Here is a 13,532-nt window from a genome sequence, read left to right as displayed (position 1 = left end):
ATGACGTAATGTGACTTTAAATGTATAGCGGGCCTCATATCTAAATATTGTTACATAAATGGATCAATGTTGCTTATAGTAACTAATCAGATTATCTTGTTTGTTTTGAAATATGTTCTGGCCAAATGAATGGTGGAATTTGGTTGCCGAGGGCAGTTTAATTATGAGGCTTTTCTAATCTTGAAATATTGTGTTCCTTTTCATATCAAATTCCTCATCGTGTTCTCGAAGTCCTTACTACACCTTTAATCCAATGTTAAAAGAAATATTAATAATTGATATTTTGTGTTAATCCACTGTCAGTGTCGATAATATTCATAAATAGGTGTTGTCCAGAGTCGTCTATTGATGACTCTGCCTATTTATGCTATAAATAATCAAAAAATCAAAAGATTTTAGGTTCTCTGCTGTAGATATTGCCTTGTGTTTGGTTCTGATAAAAAAACAAAAAAAAAACGCTTTACCTGTCTGAACTATCAGGCTCTGGACGCTCAGACTCCACTGACCGCGTCCCTCCGCCTGACTAGTTCACAGCAAAAACGATTTTCCTCACCAAAACCAAACACAGAAAACAAACTCTTAGCAGTGGGCCTGACTCACCAATGTTAAAGGAAATATACATTTTTGATATTTTGCGTTAATCTGAATAATTAATATTCATAGATAGGCGCGAGTCGTCTATTGATGACTCCGCCTATTTATGCTATAAATAATAATTACCTCTATTACCTCACTCTACACTGAACTACGTGCGAATTACTACTACGATATACTACGGCAGCGACTACTACAATAAATTACTATACAATGTATGTTGAACAATAAAGTATTTATTAAAACAAATGCAAGTCTACAGTCTACTATTACGCTATATATATGGTTATAAATATATATACATATAGACGCACGCACCACGATACAGTAATAGTACTACAATAACAACACTACACAATACACCTAACTACTCTAAACACAATACACAATTACTCCCCAAATCTACCTAAATAATACACTTACATGCGCACATATATTTAACAGCAACCCCCACCCTCCGGGCTCTATACACGCTGTCCTTATGGGGATAAAAAGGGGTCTGCAAGGGTACAGGGACTGCTGCAGAGGTATAGGGAGGCAGGGCAGCAATGATGGGATTAATGCAGGTATATTCAGGGGTATGGGTAATGCAGGGGTTCAGGGGTTAATGATACTCAGCCAGTGCTCATCTCTAAGGAGTTACTGCTCATCCGAGGAGAGATCCTCGCTTTCTCATTTTCCTAGGGATGGTTGTCCCTCGTCCATGGGGCTGCATACACTCCACTGAAGTCCACTCTACGATGTGCGCCTCTCTTTGTGCTCAAATCCCAAGAGCCCTCCCCCCCAGTCCCAAATGCTGGACTGTATCATAAGTAGGGGAAAAGGAGTTTGGCCATGGGGCAGAGGTGTAGAAACAGGTTTATGATGTCTCTTGTTAGAAATCCCCCCTGACAAATGGTGCCAGAGAGTCTGCAATCTCTTTGTCCTGAGGTGACCAGCAAACGGGCCCATCCCACTGTTTGGGGCCTGAAAAAAAGAGGACTAGATACTAATCAGCTGTTATCCTACAGGCTATCAACGCAAGTTTTTCTCTAAACATGGGGGATGAACTGTTGATAAGAGTTGATAGGGAATTGAATCTAGGGAATATTTAATACACTTCCCTCTACATATAAATATATACATATCCCACTTGGCCATTCAGCGCCAATATATATATATATGTATATATTAGACATATATATACACATATATGCACGATTATACCACTTCCCTTTACACCCAATAACTCAATTAGATTAGTTTTTTATCTTCATTTTCATCTAAAAGCAGAGCAAAGAACAGATTAGCCTGTAGAGAGAGCATCGCGCCCGTCAGTCTACCTTCTCAGCTGTCCGATAAAAGGCGGGGATGGATGAAGAGCACAGATCAATAGTGTCCTATATGTCCAAGCATCATTAAAACGTATCTAAATACCATCTATTTCTGTAACATGACAACACGTCAGTTCAAAGTGTCTCCATAAAAGCAATCATTTTCCCAACCCCCGCCTGGTCCTATCATCTATAATGATAATAATTTACCTTCTCATAAAATATTTTACTGGAACGGGGAAATCTCGCTATTTCATGATGTGTTGGCTCATTGCCTTCTCATTGCCTCCTGTGTTACATTTTATTTGTTCTACCAAAATTCTGAGTTTGGAGCAGGATGGAATAAAATGTATATATTCAGATTCCCCAGGGGGGTGGGCTGCAAGTAATAGATAACTTCAAAGCAGACAAGAAATAAAAGCGCAATGAGCCATACTTAGGGTTCTTGACAATTTCTGCTCATCAGTTTGACTGATGAGAATGGAGGAGCAGGAGCTATCTGAATGTGTAATCCTTTTTTGCTTAGAGACTTCAAACACATCTTGTGATTTTGAAACTCCTAGATCGGCTGAAAATTGAGTTTTATTAGATTTGCTCTCAGTGAATTAGTGGCTGGAATAAAGCTCCCATTCTTATACCTGTTCTAATTAGAAACCAAACAGCCTATCTAAGTTTAATGGGGGTTGTCCACAACGTATTGATTTTTTTTCCCACCCCCACCCACCTGGACCTGTGAAAGGACTTATACTTACCTGCACCTCACATTGATCCCAGGTCTAGGGGTCCCGGGCACTTCTTATCCACGGTTGTAAACTTCCTGCATGGATGGAGTCAAGTGGACCACTGTAACCAATGAATGGCCTCAGCAGTGATGCGTTTCCAATCAGCACATCACTGTTGGGTCATGTGCTGCTTTTTGACAAGTCACCTCTGAGGCCAATTATCGACTGCAACAGTGCACGTGATCCCGTCCATGCAAGTAGTTTACATACAGGGACTGGTAGTTCAGTGAAGATAGTTGAGGACCCATTCGTGAGAGGCAGGTAAGTATTGTTCTTTTCACAAGTCCTGCTGGGTCGGAGGAAATAAAAAAAAAAAAAATCATAGACAATCCCTTTTTAGAAAATATTGGAAGAGCCATATGATCACACAAAAATGTATTTGAGGTTATCGGTGAAAGTCTCACTAGGGAGATTATATCTGACTTTTAGGGCATATTAATTTAGGAAATGTTTAGGAAAACCTTTTTAACACATTTGAATATACAATATACAGTATATATGAAAATTTGCAAAGGGTCATTTGTAAAGTCCTTAGGACATACTGCTAAGTGCAAATTCTCTTGCGGGCAAAGTGGCCATGTCCATGGAATTATGGGGAAAAAAAATCATGCTCACTCCCTTTCCACCTCACATTCCCATTCTGGCTATTTTTTTCACCATTGATAGTCCAGACAAATGGGTTTGCTTATCCTTAGTGGCGTCCACTTAAAAGAGTCGTTCAGGATTTTGATATTGGTGGCCTATCCTCAGGATAGGTCATCAACAGCTGATTGGTGCGGGTCTGACTCCCAGCATCCCTTTGAAGGGACCTTGGTGCTCCTCACAGCATCCCAAACAAAACACCTCCCATTAAATAGTGGCTGTGCTTGGTATTGTATCTCAGGCCCATTCACTTGACATGTAGTATTGGGCGTGAATATTGTAATCACTAATTTTAATTGTGAATATTGCCACTTCGAGAATTTGCGAAGATTTAGAATATAGTGCTATATATTCATATTCGCGAACATTCTAGTTTTTTTTTTCATCAGTAACCTCCCTTCTTCTTGGTTGTGGGCCAATGAGAAGGCTGCAATGTCTTTGGCTGAGCTTAGCAACATCCCTAGCAACCAATAGGAAAGTTGCCTACCCCTTACTATATAAGAACCTCCTCAGCAGCCATTTTCTGTAGTTTTATGGAGTTCTGAGAGAGAGAGAGCAGTGACATTGCTGTGCTTTACTGTTGAATTACATTAAATAGATAGTTAGCATATATATATATATTACAGATAGTGGGAGATAGTCAGTGTAGATTATAACCTGATATAGTGTAGCTTATAGGTTCCAGTGCAGGGTGTTAGGTAGCGTGATAGGAATTACTGTTTCTCTGCTGTCCATACATACATGCTACAGACATAGTGCTGTGATGTCACAACAATACTTAGTGCACCAATCAGTAATATTTAGTCAGACCTGCTAAAATGTGATGTTGCACGTATTGCGCAAAAATGTGCGCATCATTAATTGCCGATTTGCACATCCGTAAATATATTGGAGCCCTCTATCTGTTTTTAAAGCTATTGTAATGTTCTGCCGTGCCAACCATTTTCTCCAGTCTCAGGAAGCTTCTAGCAGCTTGAAAAATGTAGCAACAGTGACCTACGCCTGTATTGCGTACGCATTACACGAATATTACATTGATGATTTTCGCAATCAAAAAAATTATCGCAAATTTTTGAATTCTCGAATATATGATGAATATTCGCCCAAATATTTGCGAAATATCTCAAATTCGAATGTTGCCCCTGTCGCTCATCACTATTGACATGGACTGGACTGCACCTACGTAGGCCATGTGACCGATGAACGTGACGTCATTGGTCTAGGAAGAAGCTGTGATACTTTACATTGTGAATACGGTTAAAAAACAACAACATAGGTTTATCAAGTTTAACCAAGGGATAGGAGGAGATGTGAATTTTAGAACAGGGAGTGAGACCCAAATTTCTACACATTTTCATAAGCATTGAAGGGGTTATCCAAGTTATCTTTATTGATGACCTATTCTTAGGATAGGTCATCAATATCAGATGGGCGGGGGTCCGACAGCTGGCACCCCCACTGATCAGCTGTTTGAAGAGAAGATGCGTGCCGCGTCAGCGCTGCCTCCTCTTTATTGTTTACCTTCTCGCCGTCGCATCTGCAAAGGTGAGCAGGTGTAATTACACCCAAGCCGTCCCATACAATTCGATGGGACGGCTCGTTCCTATGCACTTATATAGGTGCGATCTGTCCCATTGCGCATCTTCTCCTCAAACAGCTGATCAGTGGGGGTGCCAACTGTCAGACCCCCGCCCATCTGATATTGATGACCTATTCTGAGGATAGGTCATCAATAACTATAACTTACCTTTCAATGTCATTTTCTTTTAAGAATTCATCTAAGCTCTTTTTAAAACTGTCCACTGTTCCTGATGTGACCACATCCTGAGGCAGACTGTTCCATAGATTTACAGTTCTTACAGTAAGAATCCTTAAGGCTTCTGGAGACTTTTTCCTCTCCAATCGGAGGCAGTGCCCCCTCGTCTTTTCAGAGGATTTCACATGGAAAAATGTTTAACCATATTTTTTGTACGGCCCATTTATATATTTGTATAGGTTAATCATGTCCCCCCCTAAGGCTACTTTCACACTTGCGGCAGTGTGATCCGGCAGGCAGTTCCGTCGTCGGAACTTCCTGCCGGATCCGCCGATCTGGATGTGACTGAAAGCATGCCGGATCCGGCACTAATACAATCCTATGGGGAAAGATGCCGGATCCGGCATTCAGGCAAGTCTTCAGTTTTTTTCGCCGGAGATAAAACCGTAGCATGCTAACTTCAAACTTACCACCTCCATTTGCTCGCGACGGGCTGGCTACCGGCATCTTGCCTGAAGATCTGGAGTGAAAGCTTGAGCGGCGCGAGATTAGGTCATCGCGCCGGCCGGCGTGGTGACATCATACATCACCACACACGGGATTTCGGCCGAGATCTTCAATCAAGATGTAGGCTGGCGGCCCGTTGCGAGCAAAAGGAGGAGGTAAGATTGATTTTTTTTGTTTTTTACACTATTTCAGGTTAAATTGATTCGCTGAGACGAAGCACGAGGAAATTCGGCTTCGAGGCGAATCGAATCTATCCTGAAATTCGGATTGAATCTCTAATGGCCACCCCAACTACATCCTGTGTGTCGCTCTATTACTGTAGACTCCAGCTCCCCCCTAGATTTCTGGTGTTTGTGAACATACATTTTAAGTTACTATTTAATTTCCCACATTCAGTTCCTGGAAAGTGTAATATGTGGGATTTTTTGGAGTACCTTGGTTGATATTGTTGGTTTGTAACAGGTTAATGTTACCAGCAACATTGTTTTTCATGGGTGTACAGTTACAGTGCCTAGCAAAAGTATTCACCCCCCTGACTTTTTTTGTATTTTGGTGCCTCACAACCTGTAATTAACATGGATTGTTTGAGGATTTGCATCATTTATCTTACAGAACATGCCCACAACTTTGAAGATTATTTTTTTTTATTGTGAAGCAAACAACAAATCGGACAAAATAGCAGAAAAAGTGAATGTGCATAACTATTCACCCCCCTAAAGTCAATACTTTGTAGAGCCACCTTTTGCGGCAATCACAGCTCCAAGCCGCTTTGGATGAGTCTCTATGAGCTTGCCACATCATACCACTGGGATTTTTGCCCATTCCTTCTTGCAAAACTGCTCCAGCTCCTTCAAGTTGGATGGTTTGCGCTTGTGAACAGCAATCTTTAAGTCTTAATACAGCTTCCATTGTGGTTTTATAGATTTTTCCACAGACACTGAATGCTATATGAAATGAAGCTTCGGCAGTATTCACCTCTTCCACTGCACTACCTGTGTAAGTGCTACCGTTCTTTGTAGCACTGACATCATATTCTTGGGGGCTCAGGAAGAATTGTAATATAGGTCTTGTTAAGATAAAGATGTGCCTCAGTACATGGAGACGTAGAAGTACGTATAAAACAAAAAATAATCAATTCTTCATCTCTAGCTGTTCCCTATAGCATCTACGGGGCATCTGTCTTTACATAATGGCTGCACATTTGACACTTAGAACTTCAGTTATCAGAAGATAAGTTCAGAGCCTGAGAAACCTATTTACACTGTTCCACAATAAGAGCTGATCCTTCTGATGCTTGCCAGATCAGGAGATGTTTTGATGCCCTCCCATCACTTTCCTTTCATTTCTTGCCAGTGTACAGAAGATGTGTCTTTCATTAAACACGTTTCAGAAATCCTTGCGACTACCTGCATTGGTATGGCCTCAGTAATGACAAAATGCAATATTTAGTGATTAGACGGCTCGAGGTGAACTTCAGGCAAACACTCAACTTATGTCCATCCAAGGGTTTATACAGTAAGCGATCACATTTACCCTGTTGATGAGACTTTTAGATGTGTAATGCAGATTTTCACTAAAAACGTGTTAAAATGCATTCCTATTTATAAAAGTAGGCAAATAGCTACAATGTAGATTGCGAATAATGCATAGGCAGTACTCCAAGTGGGTATCTGCATATGGTTTGATATTTATTGTATTGCATTGTAATGTTATGAATTGAATCCAGTATAACTATGTATGGCTAGTGATGGCTAACCTCCTGCACTCCAGCTGTGATGAAACTACAACTCCCAGCATGCTACTCTCATTTCTATGGACTTCTGAGAACAGCCAATCAAGTGTACATTTTGGGAGTTGTAGTTTTACCACAGCTGGAGTGCCTGAGGTTTTCCATCACAGGCCTAGGTTAACAATCCTGGCTCAGTCCTTCTAGGAGGTTAGATGTGGGCTGGCTCCGTCCTAACCTTAGGGCAGTCTAGACTGGAATTGTTATAGGAAAGAAGCAGTGACCTATGCTCCCCCTTCTTATGTCTCAAGCTTCAGAGACTCACCAATCTCTGCATGATCTACTGAAAGGAGGAGAAATACAAAGGAGAGAATTGAAGAACTAAGAACTTTTTTCATGGCTGAGCATTGGAGTCAGTAAGGTAACCTGCTACCAAAGCTACTTGGACATTGCTGCTGTGAGGGACACTGTTAAGACACCCTGCACACCAGGACACAACCCAGCCAGTCGTATCTCTAAAACACTGTATCCCGCAGTAGACATTACAGCCACCTTTGAAAGAGTTCAATTGCCCACCATAGATTCTGCAGGAAGTGACTAGAGTTAGATAGAGAGCAAAGAAGGCCATAATTCCCATTCTTGCCTAAATCCATACCATTGTTATCTGGGAAGAACTGAAGTGTGTACAGTTGAAACTGTGGTTTACTATCATTGAATGTACTACAGCTGCTATTTTGTCCTTAAAGGGAGTCTGTCACCAAAATTTGACGTTACACACTGCTTACATGTGGCTCTAGCACAACTATCCATGATTTCAATGGTACCTTTGTTCTTTTGTTGTGACTTTCAGCAGCCAAAAAACCACTGTTTAATCCATGTGCAAATGGAACTGGCAAGTGCACAGGGGCGGGATTCATGGTGTAGGTGCCCAGGCCGCTCTGCCTTTTTTTTCACATTATTCCTCCTGAGCTTCTTGCTTTTCCTGCCCTGTAAGTCCGTTGCGCCATCCCCAGTACCGGATAAGATGTCGCGTGTGCGCAGTTCACCGCCAGACTGGTGAACTGCGCACAGAAAGAAGATAGGGGGAAGGACTATAAGAAAATCATCACTATCTGCTGAAGGCAAGTGCCTCAACTACACCCCTTCCATAATGTTCTCCTGTGGGAATAGATATTAGTGTGCTTGTATGATGCAACAATGTTAATAAAGTCAGGTCCATAAATATTGGGACATGGACACAATTCTGACATTTTTGGCTCTATACACCACCGCAATGGATTTGAAATGAAACAAACAAGATGTGCTTTAACTGCAGACTGTCAGCTTTAATTTGAGGGTATTTTCATCCAAATCAGGTGAACGGTGTAGGAATTACAACAGTTTGCATATGTGTCTCCCACTTGTTAAGGGACCAAAAGTAATGGAACAGAATAATAATCATAAATCAAACTTTCACTTTTTAATAATTGGTTGCAAATCCTTTGCAGTCAATTACAGCCTGAAGTCTGGAACGCATAGACATCACCAGACGCTGGGTTTCATCCCTGGTGATGCTCTGCCAGGCCTCTACTGCAACTGTCTTCAGTTCCTGCTTGTTCTTGGGACATTTTTCCTTCAGTTTTGTCTTCAGCAAGTGAAATGCATGCTCAATCGGATTCAGGTCAGGTGATTGACTCGGCCATTGCATAACATTCCACTTATTTCCCTTAAAAAACTCTTTGGTTGCTTTTGCAGTATGCTTTGGGTCATTGTCCATCTGCACTGTGAAGCGCCGTCCAATGAGTTCTGAAGCATTTGGCTGAATATGAGCAGATAATATTGCCCGAAACACTTCAGAATTCATCCTGCTGCTTTTGTCAGCAGTCACATCATCAATAAATACAAGAGAACCAGTTCCATTGGCAGCCATACATGCCCACGCCATGACACTAGCACCACCATGCTTCACTAATGAGGTGGTATGATTAGGATCATGAGCAGTTCCTTTCCTTCTCCATACTCTTCTCTTCCCATCACTCTGGTACAAGTTGATCTTAGTCTCATCTGTCCATAGGATGTTGTTCCAGAACTGTGAAGGCTTTTTTAGATGTTGTTTGGCAAACTCTAATCTGGCCTTCCTGTTTTGCAGGCTCGCCAATGGTTTACATCTTGTGGTGAACCCTCTGTATTCACTCTGGTGAAGTCTTCTCTTGATTGTTGACTTTGATGCACATACACCTACCTCCTGGAGAGTGTTCTTGATCTGGGCAACTGTTGTGAAGGGTGTTTTCTTCACCAGGGAAAGAATTCTTTGGTCATCCACCACAGTTGTTTTCCATGGTCTTCTGGGTATTTTGGTGTTGCTGAGCTCACCGGTGCGTTCGTTCTTTTTAAGAATGTTCCAAGGCCTAATGTTTTTGCTATCTCTCTGATGGGTTTGTTTTGTTTTTTCAGCCTAATGATGGTTTGCTTCACTGATAGTGACAGCTCTTTGGATCTCATCTTGAGAGTTGACAGCGACAGATTCCAAATGCAAATAGCAGACTTGAAATGAACTCTGGACCTTTTATCTGCTCATTGTAATTGGGATAATGAGGGAATAACACACACCTGGCCATGGAACAGCTGAGAAGCCAATTGCACCATTACTTTTGGTCCCTTAACAAGTGGGAGGCACATATCCAAACTTTTGTAATTCCTACACCGTTCACCTGATTTGGATGTAAATACCCTCAAATTAAAGCTGACAGTCTGCAGTTAAAGCACATTTTGTTCATTTCGCTTCAAATCCATTGTGGTGGTGTAGAGAGCCAAAAATGTTAGAATTGTGTCCATGTCCCAATATTTATGGACCTGACTGTATATCTTTCCTTTAATAGGGACATTCACTTGACTGTTAAAGCTGTTGATTTCACTGTGCTTTACAAACTGATGTACTGCATTCATTTGAGGCATGATGGGAGTTCCAGAAGTCTAGTTTTATCAAACAGACCTTGATGGCATGCCCTATTTATATTCTTTTAAAGGGGTTTTCCAGCTAGAAAAAAAATGAATGGTGAATGGTAATGGACTCAGAGGGGTTTTAAAAAAGAATAGTATCAATACTTAACTTACTGATCTCTACAGCTCATGTTCTGATCGTTCCCACTACTTATCCGGACCCACTGGAAATACCAGCTCAGTCAATTACTGGCTGAAGTGGGTTACCGCTGCAGCAGACGACTGGCTGAGTGAGCATTACCAGACAAGACCGGAACAGGAAGTAGAGACCTATGAGACCCCGAGCAATGTCAGAGCAGAAGCCATAGGTGATAGGTGAAGAAGGTGTCACTTGTTTTATTTTCTTGACCCCTATTCATCTTCTGCAACAATTTTTTTTCTTGCTGAAAAACTCTTTAATGTTAGTTGTTGGAATACCACTTTAATTTCTCTCTAAATATAGCCTTGTTAGAACTACAAGACGTCCAGTTTATTGCATCTCCTTAAATGGGGTGTACGCTTTAGGTAATTTATTCTTACCAGAAGGGTCTCCAAGTGATGAGTCCATTACAACATGTTTGATTGTCTTGAAATGTCCCTTTAAGAAGCATCAATCCTAACAGTTTAGCATGCAACTACTTCATATCCTCAGTGCATTCATTTTCACTAACAGCCTCATCGGCACAGAGACAATTACTATAATGAAGAGACAGGTCATTAGTATATTTACTTTTTACCATGACTAAGAGTTAATGAACCTTTAAAGCCATAAGTGCAAGAACATTCGGCACTCCAAGTCTGGAATAATCATCTACATATTTTAAGCAGCGTCTGTTGCATTTATTGGGTTGTGAGGGACCACTGAACTCATCCACCGATCTGTTGATAGCTGGGAAGAGAAAAAGTTATACACCATGTCCTACCAATATGTTATGACTACTGCTGTTTAGGAAAAAAAAAAAAAAGACTTTGTTAGAGAAACATTGACCTCTAGCTGCTGGCTATCCATTAACCAGCAGGAAATGGCTGATAGACCTCTTAGTGCCAATATTGATCGGTACAAGTACACAGTGTTATTTCACATAGAATGGTTTGCTCTTAACAAAAATCAAATACTTATCTTGTGCAAAAAATAGATTATGAATGCTTGTCTATAGGTTGAATAACTGTTACTGAGGGATCACTCAATTATGTGTTTTATTTACTTGAATCAAGTTCTTTTTATTTTTGATACATGTCTTCTTCTAGTCTTCAGAGTAAGTAAAATTTCTACAGAGCATAAAAATGATTGCGAAGTTCTTAGGAAATCTAACATGATGGCCAATCTTTATTTATACAGTCCCCGGGAGTATAGGGGCAGTGGTTGTTTACTCCCATGTTTCCATATGAATAAGATATACTTATATAAACCTGTAGAATATACATGTATAATGCTTATAAACCTTTTCGGGTTAAAAAAAATATCCAACTACTGTGTTCTGAGTGCAATAATGAAGGATCCAGTTGTATTAACTAGTGTTGATCACGAATATTGGAATTTCAAATTTTTATCGCGAATATAGGTACTTAGAAAATTCGCGAATATAGTGATATATATTCGTAATTTCGAATATTAGATTTTTTTTTTTAATCAGTACACATGATCCCTCCCCGCTTCTAGCTTGTGGGCCAATGAGAAGTCTGCAGTATATTTGACTTTAGGAGTAGTGTTGTTTGCGAATTTTCGTAATGCTAATTTTTATTGCAAATTTTTAAACTTACAACTATTAGACAAAGAAGATTATATATATTTTTTTCGAATATTCGCTATATTGCTATAACTTAGTTTTTTCGAATATTCGGAATATTCTAAAACAAGAATATACAGTCATGTGAAAAAATTAGGACACCCTTTGAAAGCATGTGGTTTTTTGTAACATTTTTAATAAAAGGTTATTTCATCTCCGTTTCAACAATACAGAGAGATTAAAGTAATCCAACTAAACAAAGAAAACTGAAGAAAAGTCTTTTCAAGATCTTCTGTAAATGTCATTCTACAAAAATGCCTATTCTAACTGAGGAAAAAGATAGGACACCCTTGCCCCTAATAGCGAGTGTTACCTCCTTTGGCTGAAATAACTGCAGTGAGACGGTTCTTGTAGCCATCTACCAGTCTTCGACATCGGTCTGAGGAAATTTTACCCCACTCCTCAATGCAGAACTTTTTCAGCTGTGAGATGTTTGAGGGGTTTCTTGCACGTACAGCCCTTTTCAAGTCACCCCACAGCATCTCAATGGGATTCAAATCTGGACTTTGACTTGGCCATTCCAGGACTCTCCATTTCTTCTTTTTCAGCCAATCTTTGGTTGATTTACTAGTATGTTTTGGGTCATTGTCATGTTGCATGGTCCAGTTCCGCTTCAGCTTTAATTTTCTAACTGATGGTCTCACATGTTCTTCAAGCACCTTCTGATACACAGTAGAATTCATCGTGGATTCTATGATGGTGAGCTGACCAGGTCCTGCTGCAGCAAAGCAGCCCCAAACCATGACACTTCCACCTCCATGCTTCACAGTTGGTATGAGGTTCTTTTCTTGGAATGCTGTGTTTGGTTTACGCCAAACATGTCCTCTGCTGTTGTGTCCAAATAATTCAATTTTGGACTCATCTGTCCAAAGAACATTATTCCAGAAGTCCTGGTCTTTGTCAACTTTATCTCTGGCAAATGTCAGTCTGGCCTCGATGTTTCTCTTGGAAAGCAAAGGTTTCCTCCTTGCACACCTCCCATGCAAGTTAAACTTGTACAGTCTCTTTCTGATTGTAGAGGCATGTACTTCTACATCAACAGTAGCCAGAGCCTGCTGTAGTTCTCGAGATGACACTTTAGGGTTTTTGGAGACCGCTTTTAGCATCTTGCGGTCTGCTCTTGGGGTGAACTTGCTGGGGCGACCAGTCCTGGGCATGTTGGCAGTTGTTTTGAAAGCCCTCCACTTGTAGACTATCTTCCGGACAGTGGAATGGCTGATTTCAAAATCTTTTGAGATCTTTTTAAATCCCTTCCCAGACTCATAGGCTGCTACAATCTTTTTTCTGAAGTCCTCTGACAGCTCTTTTGCTCTCACCATGGTGCTCACTCTCACTTCAACAGTCAGGAGCACACCAAACTAAATGTCTGAGGTTTAAATAGGGCAAGCCTCATTCAACATGCAGAGTAACGATCTACTAATTATGTGCACCTGGTGTGATATACCTGTGTGAGATCTGAGCCAATTT

Source organism: Bufo gargarizans, chromosome 10 (genome assembly GCF_014858855.1).
Source record: "Bufo gargarizans isolate SCDJY-AF-19 chromosome 10, ASM1485885v1, whole genome shotgun sequence".
In the NCBI taxonomy this organism is placed as follows: Eukaryota; Metazoa; Chordata; class Amphibia; order Anura; family Bufonidae; genus Bufo; species Bufo gargarizans.
The sequence above is the reverse complement of the archived record's forward strand: the minus strand, read 5'-3'. Positions refer to the sequence as shown.